The sequence below is a fragment of the Stomoxys calcitrans genome, chromosome 1 (genome assembly GCF_963082655.1).
Source record: "Stomoxys calcitrans chromosome 1, idStoCalc2.1, whole genome shotgun sequence".
NCBI lineage: Eukaryota > Metazoa > Arthropoda > Insecta > Diptera > Muscidae > Stomoxys > Stomoxys calcitrans.
The window spans coordinates 35,161,800-35,175,186 of NC_081552.1; the positions used below are offsets into that span (position 1 = coordinate 35,161,800).

Consider the following 13,387-nt stretch of genomic DNA (forward strand, 5'->3'; position numbering starts at 1 on the left):
GTATAAGAATAGCGCACATTGGGGCTCACGAAGTAAAATAGAGAGAACGATTTATATGGGATCTGTATCGGGCTATAGACCGATTCAGACCATAATAAACACGTATGTTGATGGTCATGAAAGAATCCGTCGTACAAAATTTCAGGCAAATCGGATAATAATTGCGCCCTCTAGAAGCTCAAGAAGTCAAATTGCCAGATCTGTTTATATGACAGCTATATCAGGTTATGAACCGATTTCAACCATACTTGGCACAGTTTTTGGATATCATAACGAAATACTTCGTGCAAAAATTCATTCAAATCGGATAAGAATTGTGCCCTCTAGAGGCTCAAGAAGTCAAGACCCAAGATCGGTTTATATTGCAGCTATATCAGGTTATGTACCGATTTAAACCATACTTGGCATAGTTGTTGGGTATCATAACAAAACACGTCGTGCGAAATTCCATTCCATTCGGATAAGAATTGCGCCCTCTAGAGGCTCAAGAAGTCAAGACCCAAGATCGGTTTATATGGCAGCTATATCAGGTTATGGACCGATTTGAACCATACTTGGCACAGTTGTTGGATATCATAACAAAACACGTCGTGCAAAATTTCATTCTGATCGGATAAGAATTGTGCACGCTAGAGGCTCAAGAAGTCAAGACCCAAGATCGGTTTATATGGCAGCTATATCAAAACATGGTCCGATATGGCCCATTTACAATACCAACCGACCTACACTAATAAGAAGTATTTGTGCAAAATTTCAAGCGGCTAGCTTTACTCCTCCGGAAGTTACCGTGCTTTCGACAGACAGACGGACGGACGGACATGTCTAGATCGACATAAAATGTCACGACGATCAAGAATATATATACTTTATGGGGTCTCACGAAATTAGTATACCCCCCATCTTATGGTGGAGGGTATAAAAACCATTTATGGGCATTAAACCCTTTATCGGAAAATCGGTCTATATAGCAGCTATATCCAAATGTGGTCCGATTTGGCCCGTTCAAGAACTTAACCAGCGTTCATCAAAAAGACATATCTGTGCCAACTTTCAGCTCATCATCTCAATTTTTGAAGGCTGTAGAATGTTGCAAACGGATTGAATTAATGAATATACCCCTATCGTATGGTGGTGGGTATAAAAAACTAATCATATAGGAAATTTTAAATATTTCCTTTTTTTAGAAATTTAGTATTATTTTTTTTTTTGCCACGATATGTTTATGCCACCAACTTCACATCTCTTTCACATTGTATTGTCTTTTTAGCCCCATATTAATATCTCCCAATGGGTTTTCTCATTTCATATTCAAATGGTCTATTAACTAAAATCCAATAAAATTTTCCCAAAAATGCCTCAGACAATTTGAAATGTTAAGCCTCTTTATTAAAAACTCATTTTTCAGTTACACTATAGCAATGAAATCCATTTCAAATTGAGTAGTAAACATTATTACATTGTTTACTTTGATAGTTGTAAGCATATGCACGTGTTATTTAAAAATCGGTTGACACAATAATAAATTATTGTTCTAAAGCCGATTTGAATTTCCCAAGGGCTTTGATTGAATTGAAAGAAATTTGTGGTTGGCCTCAGGTGAGATACAAATGTCTGCGTTGCCATGGTTAATTATTCTGTAGTTAAATATTGAAGTGCTCGTAAAGGCTTGTATTCGAAATGGAATGCAGATTGTAATTAAAGTAAATTAGAAATAAATGACACCAGCTAAAATGAAGTTGGATTCTGTTCTCTGAAGACAACAAATCTGTGAAAAGCCATGGTAATAAGAAACGGTAAAAAAGAAGAAAAACTAAAAATTTAATTTTCTATTCAAATATATTTTGACTAAGCTTTCTATGGAAATAAAATATTTGCAAAAATTTCTAAAGAAATAAAATTTTGAGAAAATGTTCAATGAAGGTTTAAAATTTGCTACATTTTCTACGTAACAGAAATAAAAAATTTTTTATGTTAAAAATTAACAAAAATTTTAAATTTTTTATAAAATAAAAGTTTAAATAAACTACATTTTATTTGTAAAAACAAAATAAAAACCTTCTTAAACTTAAAAAATTATATAAAATTTGCTATTGAAATAAACTTTCACAAAATTTTTTATCGAAAATCAATTTGGCAAAATTTTCTTAAATAATTAATAAAGGAAAAATCTTATATATAACAAGTAAAAGCGTGCTATGTTCGGCCGGGCCGATTCTTATATACCCTCCACCATGGATCGCATTTGTCGAGTTCTTTTCCCGGCATCTCTTCTTAGGCAAAAAAGGATATAAGAAAAGATTAACTCTGCTATTAGAGCGATATCAAGATATGGTCCGGTTTGGACCACAACTAAATTATATGTTGGAGACCTGTGTAACATGTCAGCCAACTCGAATAAGAATTGGGCCCTTTGGGGGCTCAAGAAGTAAAATAGAGAGATCGATTTATATGGGAGATGTATCGGGCTATAGACCGATTCAGACCATAATAAACACGTATGTTGATGGTCATGAGAGAATTCGTCGTACAAAATTTCAGGCGAATCGGATAATAATTGCGACCTCTACAGGCTCAAGAAGTCAAGACCTAATCGGTGTATATGACAGCTGTATTAGGTTATGAATCGATTTGAACCATACTTGCCACAGTTGTTGGATATCATAACAAAACACGTCGTGCCAAAATTCGTTCAAATCGGATAAGAATTGCGCCCTCTAGAGGCTCAAGAAGTCAAGTCCCCAGATCGGTTTATATGACAGCTGTATTAGGTTATGAATCGATTTGAACCATACTTGGCACAGTTGTTGGATATCATAACAAAACACGTCGTGCCAAAATTCATTCAAATCGGATAAGAATTGCGCCCTCTAGAGGCTCAAGAAGTCCAGACCCAAGATCGGTTTATATGACAGCTATATCAGGTTATGGACCGATTTGAACCATACTTGGCACAGTTGTTAGATATTATAACAAAACACGTCGCGCCAAAATTCATTCAAATTGGATAAGAATTGCTCCCTCTAGAGGCTCAAGAAGTCAAGACCTAAGATCGGTTTATATGGCAGCTATATCAGGTTATGGACCGATTTAAACCATACTTGGCACAGATGTTAGATATCATAACAAAACACGTCGTGCAAAATTTAATTTCAATCGGATAAGAATTGCGCCCTCTAGAGGCTCAAGAAATCAAGAAATCAAGACCCAAGATCGCTTTATAAGGCAGCTATATCAGGTTATGGACTGATTTAAACCATACTTAGCGCAGTTGTTGGAAGTAATACCAAAACACCACTTGCAAACTTTCAATCAAATCGGACCAGATTTGTGCCCTCTAGTGACTCAAAAAGTCAAGACCCAAGATCGGTTTATATAGCAGCTATATCAAAACATGGACCGATATGGCCCATTTAAAATCCCAACCGACCCACACTAATAAGAAGTATTTGTGAAAAATTTCAAGAAGCTAGAGGACGTCCCACCACCATAACAACCCCCAAATAGGATGCATTTGCTCACCAAGCCAATTTGGCTCTTAAAGAGAATGGAACTAAATATTTATAGTTTTAAGGGCCAATACCCCAAACCGGTCATATTTGCTGACTTTTGCAATAAGGAGTTTAAATGAGATTAGTAAACGAATTTGATATCCAATTTTGAGACCAATGGCAATATGGGTTCAAATAAATTATATACAGATATATGAGAATAGAGCACGCTGCTGATATATTTTCCGGGCTTAGTGTTTGGGGGAACTCCTCAATCCCCAAAACACCCCTAAATCGTGCATATTTACCGACCTTGTCAATGTGGAACTTAAATTAAAGGTATTGGGGGGTAGAGCAAGAATTGATACACATTTTCTGAACCAACTTTCTGGGGTCTACCCCTTTCCCAAAATACCCAACAAACAGCAGTTTTTTACTGACCATCACAATATGAGGCTTAAATAAAGGTATTTGGGAGTAGAATACGAATTTGACATCCAAATGTAGGGCCATGTATTAAGGGCATCACCCCTTCCCCAAAACACCCCCAAAGGGTAAACATTTTTCGACCATGCCAATATGTGTCTCAAACGAAAGGTACTTGAGATTAGAAAACAAATGTGATAACCTTTTTTGCGGCCGTGTGTTTGAGGGACGCCTCATCGTGTAAACTCCCCTAAACCAATAGCAATATGGGATTTAAGTAAATGGTATTTGAAAGATGATCACAATGCTGATATTTTTTCAGGGCCAAGTGTCTAGGGGACCACCTCACCCCCGAAAACACCACTAAATCAGAGAAAAATTGAGTATATTACGTCCAAACTTAAATTCGTAGACCAATAAAGATCATATGGGATTCAGATAAAGTCACATATATTGTTAAACTGTTAATCAAGCGATATACTATTTTCGTAGCATGGTATTTCACTAAAAGCTCTTTAATTGTCGAAAAAAAAATATTCCAAGGAAACTTTTGTTCCATACAAAGTAAAAGAAGGCGCAGCGGAGCGGGCCCGTGTCAGCTAGTTTTCTATAAAAATAAAATTTTGAAATAAATGTTGATAAAATTAAAACTTTGACACAATTTTCCATTAAAATAAAACTTTAAAAAAATTTTCTATAAAAGTTTTCTATAGAAAAAAATTTTGAAAATCGTCAGTCGTACCAGGCAAGACACGGATTGGGAACTCATTAAGAAGTCCCAGAACCGATACTGGGCGAGGGGAGACCGGATTAGAGAGCCTCATTGGTCAGCTTCTGTGAGACCGTGTAGGGAATACATGCTTTCGGAAATTATTTTCTCTCGGGATCCGTAGACCCTCGGTAGTGTATCGTACCGATACTCTTGAACTCCTGGCTACAACGCACTTTCCGGCGTGCTTGGATTTTGCCAGTGTACCGGTGACTTCTGACACACAGTGGACCATACGGCAAAAAAGTTGTAAATAAGTCCACAATTTTTACCTGTTTTTATACCCACCCCCGAAGAATGGGGGTATATTCATTTTGTTATTCCATTTGCAACACATCGAAATATCCATTTCCGACCCTTTAAAGTATATATATTCTTGATCAACGTAAAAATCTAAGACGATCTAGACATGTCCGTCCGTCTGTCTGTTGAAATCACGCTACAGTCTTTAAAAAAAGAGATATTGAGCTGAAAGTTTGCACAGACTCTTTTTTTGTCCATAAGCAGGTTAAGTTCGAAGATGGGCTATATTGGACTATATCTTGATATAGCCCCCATATAGACCGATCCTCCGATTTAAGGTTTTAGGCCCATAAAAGCCGCATTTATTGTCCGATTTTGCTGAAATTTAGGACAGTGAGTTGTGTTGAGCCCTTCGACATCTTTCGTGATTTTGGCCCAGATCGGTCCAGATTTGGATATAGTTGTCACATAGACCGATCCTCAGATTAAGGGTCTTAGGCCCATTAAAGCCGCATTTATTATCCAATTTTGCTGAAATTTGGATCAGTGAGTTGTGTTTGAAGCTTCGACATTCTTCGTCAATTTGGCCCAGATCGGTCCAGATTTGGATATAGCTGCCATATAGACCGATCCTCCGATTAAGGGTCTTAGGCCCATAAAAGCCACATTTATTATCCGATTTTGCTGAAATGTGGTACAGTGAGTTACGTTGGGCCCTTCGACATCCTCCATCAATTTGGCTCAGATCAGTCCAAATTTGGATATAGCTGCCATATAAACCGATCCTCCGATTTAAGGTCTTACGCCCATAAAAGCCACATTTATTTTTCGATTTTGCTGAAATTTAGTACAGTGAGTTGTGTTGAGCCCTTCGACATCTTTCGTCATTTTGGCCCAGATCGGTCCAGATTTGGATATAGCTGCCATATAGACCGATCCTCAGATTTAGGGTCTAAGGCCCATTAAAGCCGCATTTATTTGGGTCAGTGTGTTGCCTTAGGCCATTCGACATCTTTCTTCAATTTGGCACTGATCGGTTCAGATTTGGATATAGCTGCCATATAGACCGATCTCTCGGTTGAACAATGACTTGTACTTATAAGCATTTGGTCTAAGTCGTTTGAATTGCCCAAAAAGTAGTTGCGGATTTTTTAAAAGAAAGTAAATGCATTTTTAATAAAACTTAGAATGAACTTTAATCAAATATACTTTTTTTACATTTTTATACCCTCCACCATAAGATGGGGGGTATACTAATTTCGTCATTCTGTTTGTAACTACTCGAAATATTCGTCTGAGACCCCATAAAGTATATATATTCTTGATCGTCGCGACATTTTATGTCGATCTAGCCATGTCCGTCCGTCTGTCCGTCTGTCCGTCCGTCCGTCTGTCTGTCGAAAGCACGCTAACTTCCGAAGGAGTAAAGCTAGCCGCTTGAAATTTTGCACAAATACTTCTCATTAGTGTAGGTCGGTTGGTATTGTAAATTGGCCACATCGGTCCATGTTTTGATATAGCTGCCATATAAACCGATCTTGGGTCTTGACTTCTTGATCATCTAGAGTGCGCAATTCTTACCCGATTGGAATGAAATTTTGCACGACGACTTTTGTTATGATATCCAACAACTGTGCCAAGTATGGTTAAAATCGGTCCATAACCTGATATAGCTGTCATATAAACCAATCTTGGGTCTTGACTTCTTGAGCCTCTAGAGTGCGCAATTCTTATCCGATTGGAATTAAATTTTGCAGGGTGTTTTTTGTTGTGATATCCAACAACTGTGCCAAGTATGGTTCAAATCGGTCCATAACCTGATATAGCTGCCATATAAACCGATCTTGGGTCTTGACTTCTTGAGCCTCTAGAGTGCGCAATTCTTATCCGATTGGAATTAAATTTTGCAGGGTGTTTTTTGTTGTGATATCCAACAACTGTGCCAAGTATGGTTCAAATCGGTCCATAACCTGATATAGCTGCCATATAAACCGATCTTGGGTCTTGACTTCTTGAGCCTCTAGAGTGCGCAATTCTTATCCGATTGGAATGAAATTTTGCACGACGTGTTTTGTTATGATATCCAATAACTGTGCGAAGTATGGTTCAAATCGGTCCATAACCTGATATAGCTGTCATATAAACCAATCTTGGGTCTTGACTTCTTGAGCTTCTAGAGGGCGCAATTCCTATCCGATTTGGTTGACAATTTTCATGAAGTATTTTATTCTTACTTTCAACAACTGTGTCAAATAAAGTTCAAATAGGTTCATAACCTGATATAGCTGCCATATAAACCGATCTTAGGTCTTGACTTCTTGAGCCTCTAGAGTGCGCAATTATTATCCGATTTGCCTGAAATTTTGTACGACGGATTTCTCATTACCATCAACATACGTGTTTATTATGGTTTGAATCGGTTTATAGCCCGATACATCTCCCATATAAATCGATCTCTCTATTGTACTTCTTGAGCCCCCAAAGGGCGCAATTCTTTTTCGAATTGGCTGAAATTTTATACAGGACCATATCTTGATATCGCTCTAATAGCAGAGCAAATCTTTTCTTATATCCTTTTTTGCATAAGAAGAGATGCCGGGAGATGAACTCGACAAATGCGATCCATGGTGGAGGGTATGTAAGATTCGGCCCGGCCGAACTTAGCACGCTTTTACTTGTTTTTTTCTAAAGCAAGCTGAAAGTAACAGCTGATAACTGACAGAAGAAAGAATGCAATTACAGAGTCACAAGCTGTGAAAAAATTTGTCAACGCCGACTATATGAAAAATCCGCAATTACTTTTTGGGCAACCCAATACAATAGCTGCTATGGGGCATAACATATATACCCGAGGTGGTGGGTATCCAAAGTTCGGCCCGGCCGAACTTAACGCCTTTTTACTTGTTATATATAAGATATAGGCCAAAAACACAATTTTTCTGAATGCCTATGTCCTTCTCTAGTGCAAATGTCTAGAACATTTTTTACATCTCAGATCAATAGGATGAAAGTTGTAACGTTACGTACGTCTGATACAAGGCAGTGCTAAGGCGCTGTCGGTTGTTGAGGGGGAAAAATCGAACGGAACGGATGGTATATCGCCTGCCATGCTGCAGTAGGCAGGAGCGTATGTCAGACGGCTTCTGGAAAGGATTGTTGTTGTTTTATCAGTGTGTTGTACACTGAGGCGGCAGACCTTGTCGATGAAAGACCACATCGGAAAGGATATTCAGGGCTATTGTTTAGCTTGTCTTGCTGTATTCGGAGAGTTTGTGAAGGAGCTGGGGATTCTCAGGTCCTTCGAGAAGGAAAGTGTGTAAAGACCTCGTCATATTGATTGATGGTCGCTCGCTCTCTATGTCGGGGATATCCTTCAAGGTGCGCCAAGCTATCTGTATAGGCGATAGCATTTGTTTTGCCATAAACACCAGAAAGACGTAGCTGGTGTTGTTCACCAGAAGGAGGAAAAGTAGCAAGTTTAAGGGGCCGGTTCTTGATGAAGTGGAGCTGCCGTTCTCTACTAAATTTCCCATGAACATTACATTGAGGAGCAAAGGATACTTCTCTCATATCAATGAGTGCAGCCCGATTAAAGTTTAAGTTCAAACGGCCTACTTTTTTACGCCGAGTCGGAACGGCGTGCCGCATAGCGACATCGCTTGGTCGAGAACTTTTAACATGGCAGCGTACCTCACAAATGTAGCCAGCATTAGTAAGGGGATAAACACCATTGAAAATTTTTCTCATATTTACGCCTGGGGGCACTTGGTGTCATAGGTGGGTATGTTTACCTCTGCACCACGGTGGCCTCCGCTCTCTCGGAAACCTAAAGACCTTGGCGTTATTATTGACCAGAAATTAAAAAGAAACGTTGAGGGGAGAGTCAAACGTTGAGGGGAGAGTCAAACGGTGGCTGAAATGCTTTACTCATGTCACAACTCGATAGATAGGAGTTGGGAACTTAGATCAAGGACGCTCCACTTTATGTACACTGTTGTGGTTCGGCCGATCCCCGGCTATGGATGCCTGTTATGATACCGGTTATGACGAAGAAGGTTGGGGCGATGCTGATATCGGGGGCGAGGAGGAGTGCTCCAAGAATAGCACTGAATACGGCGTTGATGACTGCGCTCAGACTGAGGGAGTCAGGGACATGGCGCTCTGGCGTGGAAAGACTACGTGGCATTGACGACCTGGCGCGCTATGTGGCGGGTGGATCCTTCTTCGATGGAGATGTGGAGGTTGTTTTCCAGAGGAGTCATCCTTGGGTGAAAGCGTCCAAACACCTAGATAGATAGGAGTTTGGGACTTAGGCCAAGGACGATCCCCGACTATGGATGCCTGGTGTGATACCGGGCCCTCGCGAATATGGATATACGTGTTATGATGAAGAAGGTACAGGGCATTAGGGCGATGCTGATATGGGGGGCGAGGAGGAATGCGGCGTTGTTGAATGCGCTCAGACTAAGGGAGTCTGGGACATGGCGCTCTGGCGTGCGACGATTACGTGGCATTGGCGACGTGACGGGCTATGTGGCGGGAGGATCCTTCTTCGGTGGCGATCTGAAGGTTGTTTTCCAGGATATTATTCATTGGGCTGGAAACGTCCAAACCTTCTTAGGTCGCTCTATTTATATGCATAAGTCAAAGCTGGATGGGGGATACCGGGGCTGGAGTTTTTGTTAAATTGCTAAGAAGACTTTTGGACGGTTGCATTGTATTTCAGGCTGAAATTTTTGCGATTTTCAGGCCCTTGGTTGTGATCCTGAGCCAGAAGTCGCGGCCTTTCAGGGTGTCACAATTTATACGGACAGTCAGACGGCGCTGAGTACAAGACTGCGGGTCATGTGAAGTCAAGTCTGGTCGGGGGATGCAAGGAGCGTTTCGGGGGGCTGCTTTTAGATTATGCTGGATTCTGAATCATCAAGGGGTGGTGGGGAACAATTCGGCTGACGAACTGGCCAGATTTGGATCGCTGATGGATTCTGTGAGTGTGATGCCGATGGTGAGTCCTCCGCTGTGTTGGCTGTTTAGGATGGTGGCTGCTTACTGCGGCGAATGCGGGGTGCAGGCTTGCCAAGTACCTGTGGCCTTCGGAATGAGTGCAGTATCTTTCAGGCTGAGGTTTTTGCGACCCTCACAGCCTTGGTTTTAATCCAGAGCCTGCAGCGGCGGCCCTCTTAGACTGTCACATTTTATGTGGACAGTTAGGCGGCACTGAGAGCTATGACTGCGGGTCATGTGAAGTCGGTGTTTGTAGTGGGATGCAAGGAGCATCTCTGTCATGTGGGTCCTGCTGTTAGTTTGTGCTGGGTTCCGGGCCATCAATAAGTGGCGGGGAAAGAAACGGCTGACAAGCTGGCCAGGTTTGGATGGCGGATAGACTCTGTGAGTGTGATGTCAATGGTAAACCCCCTCTGTGTTAGCTGTTTGGGAGGTAAGCTGTCGTTGTGGGCTGCAGGCTTGCCAAGGACCTGTGGCCTTCGGGTCGAGTGCAGTATCTTTAAGGCTGAGATTTTTGCTATCCTCACGGCCTTGGTTTTGATACTGAGCTAGCAGCGACTGCCTTCTTAGACTGTCACAATTAATGTGGAGAGTCAGGCGGCACTGAGAGCAATGACTGCGGGTAATGTGAAGTCTCGGACACTTGGGGGCCGGTGTCAATTTGTGCTGGGTTCCGGGCCATCAAGGGGGTGAAGGGGAAGAAAAGGCTGATGAGCTGACCATCAATATATGTTCCGATTTGTACCAAATACTAATAGGTTAAAGTCATTGTTCAATTTTACATAACAAACTATTGCTCTTTTAAGTAGCTATATCCAAAAATAAACCGATCTGAACTATATACGACAAGGATGTCGAAAAGCATAACATAAGTCAGTGTGTCAAATTTCAGTGCAATCGGATTAAAAAAGCGCCTTTTATGGGGCCAAGATTTTATATCGAGAGATCGGTCTATATGGCAGCTATATGCAAGTCTTGATCGATCTAGACCAAATTGCAGAAATATGTGGAGGGGCTTAACTTAACACTTTATCCCAAATTTCGGCAACATCGGACAATAAATGCGCTTTTTATGACCCCAAAACCTAAAGCCGAGAGATCGGTCTATATGGCAGCTATATCCAATTGTGGACCGATCTGAGCCAAATTAATGGAGGATGTTGAAGGAGCTACCACAACTCACTGTCCCAAATTTCCGCAAAATTGGATAATAAATGTGGCTTTTATGGGCCTAAGACCATAAAATGGAGGATCGTTCTATATGGCAGCTATATCCAAATCTGAACCGATCTGAGCCATATTGACGGAGGATGTCGAAGGGCCTAAGACAACTCACTTTTTCAAATTTCAGGAAAATCGGATAATAAATCTGGCTTTTATACCATTATGACCCTAAATCGGAAGTTCGGTCTATATGGCAGCTATATCCAAATCTGGACTGATCTGAGCCATATTGACGGAGGATGTCGAGAGGCCTAAGATAACGTACTGTCCCAAATTTCAGCAACATCGGATTATAAATGTAGCTTTTATGGGCCTAAGACCCTAAATCGGAAGTTCGGTCTACATGGCAGCTATATCCAAATCTGGACCGATCTGAGCCATATTGACGGAGGATGTCGAAGGGCCTAACACATCTCACTCTCCTCAATTTCAGCAAAATCGGATAATAAATGTAGCTTTTATTGGCCTAAGACCCTAAATCGGCGGATCGGTCTATATGGGGGCTATACCAAGATATAGTCCGATATAGCCCATCTTCGAACTTAACCTGCTTATGGACAAAAAAAGAATCTGTGCAAAGTTTCAGCTCAATATCTCTATTTTTAAAGACTGTAGCGTGATTTCAACAGACAGACGGACAGACGGACGGACGGACATGTCTAGATCGTCTTAGATTTTTACGCTGATCAAGAATATATATACTTAATAGGGTCGGAAATGGATATTTCGATGTGTTGCAAACGGAATGACAAAATGAATATACCCCCATTCTTCGGTGGTGGGTATAAAAAGGCAATTTTTGTCAAATTAAATTAATTTACTGCTTTAAAATTCCCATGTTTTGTTATGAGTCCCCAATCCCCATCAATTGTACAAACGATAAAAAATTGAGTTGAATGCAATAAAATTTCTAGCCCTCCTTCCTTACAATTATATCATTTTGCATGTTGTGCCGAATAATATTTGCCATAAAACCCAAAAACACGTTGCCAATAAAGTTTGCAATAAAATGCCAAACCCCTTTTTTCCGCCTAGGCACAACAAATTGCAAATTAACTTTCATTTCAGTGCCAATATAAGTTCAATAAATATCACTCTCATTCACTGGAAAACCATATGAAACCATATAAAATTCTAATTTATTACAATCTCTGAACATGCTTTAGATGCCCCCCAAATTACGCATAAATATAAATCAATAAATGTAGCATAGCATAGCATAGTGAGTAGGAAGGCGGTGGAATAGAGGGGTTTACTAGCTAGCAGCAAAATATGCACACCAAGTAATAAAATATTAAACCTATGGGTCCCTGCACGCCATCATCACCATGTTATCGTAGAGTTTTTAGGTGATAATCCGATTATATTTATGGCCATCTGAATAAAGGCACGCACCAAAGGAGATTTCACACACACACAGGCAAACGCAACGTAGACATACTATTAAAGTTTTAAAGGGAAAATTCTGCAATAGTTTTCATAAATTTAAATACAATAATCTTTCGAAACCATACAAATTTGAGCTGAGGTATACAACCCCTTTGAGTGCTTGGTTAAAATCACCAAGAAAAGACCCCCATATAAACATCAAAGTAGCGGTAATAAGAGATTAAATATTAAAAAAACATTTACCATAACAATCGTCATAATTCGAACTAAGCTCTTAAAATAACATACAATTGAATTTACATTAAGAAATTCCAAGGTTTGGCGGGAACTAAGCGGAATTTTAATAATTAAAATAAATCATACGACCCGGGGTGCAATCACACACTTAATTTCTCCAGATTCCGTTCTCCAACTCTTTTCAAAGCTCTTGCAATGCGAAAAATATAATCAAATATTCTATTAACATCAGCACCACAAACCCCAAATGATATCCTATTAAGGTTATTGTTCCTTTTGTAACTGAATTAATAATAATAATAATATACATACGCAATAGTGTCCCCCCTTATGAATATTCATAGTTAATAATAGTGAAATATGTCTTCAATGTGAGCCTGGGTGTGTGTGTGTGTGTGTGTTTGTGTGTATGCTGCTATCTATTTCCAGGTCTACATTTATATGAAAAGAAAGGTATAGCAAATATAGTTCCATAATCCGATTGCCATGGTACATTCATAATTATTGATAATATATACACCCCAACGAAATTCTCAATTAGAGAAAAGCTGATTATCATACAAATTTTCCAAATGTGTGCAACATTGGTTGAGCAGAAAGAAGAAGG

The 13,387-nt window shown here is 40.0% G+C and overlaps 1 protein-coding gene across 1 annotated transcript in view; it reads left to right on the forward strand.

Annotated features, from left to right (window-relative positions):
• The window catches only part of LOC106095022 (echinoderm microtubule-associated protein-like CG42247), a 554,291-nt gene that overhangs the window by 185,905 nt on the left and 354,999 nt on the right, over nt 1-13,387 (forward strand). The window lies entirely within an intron of this gene.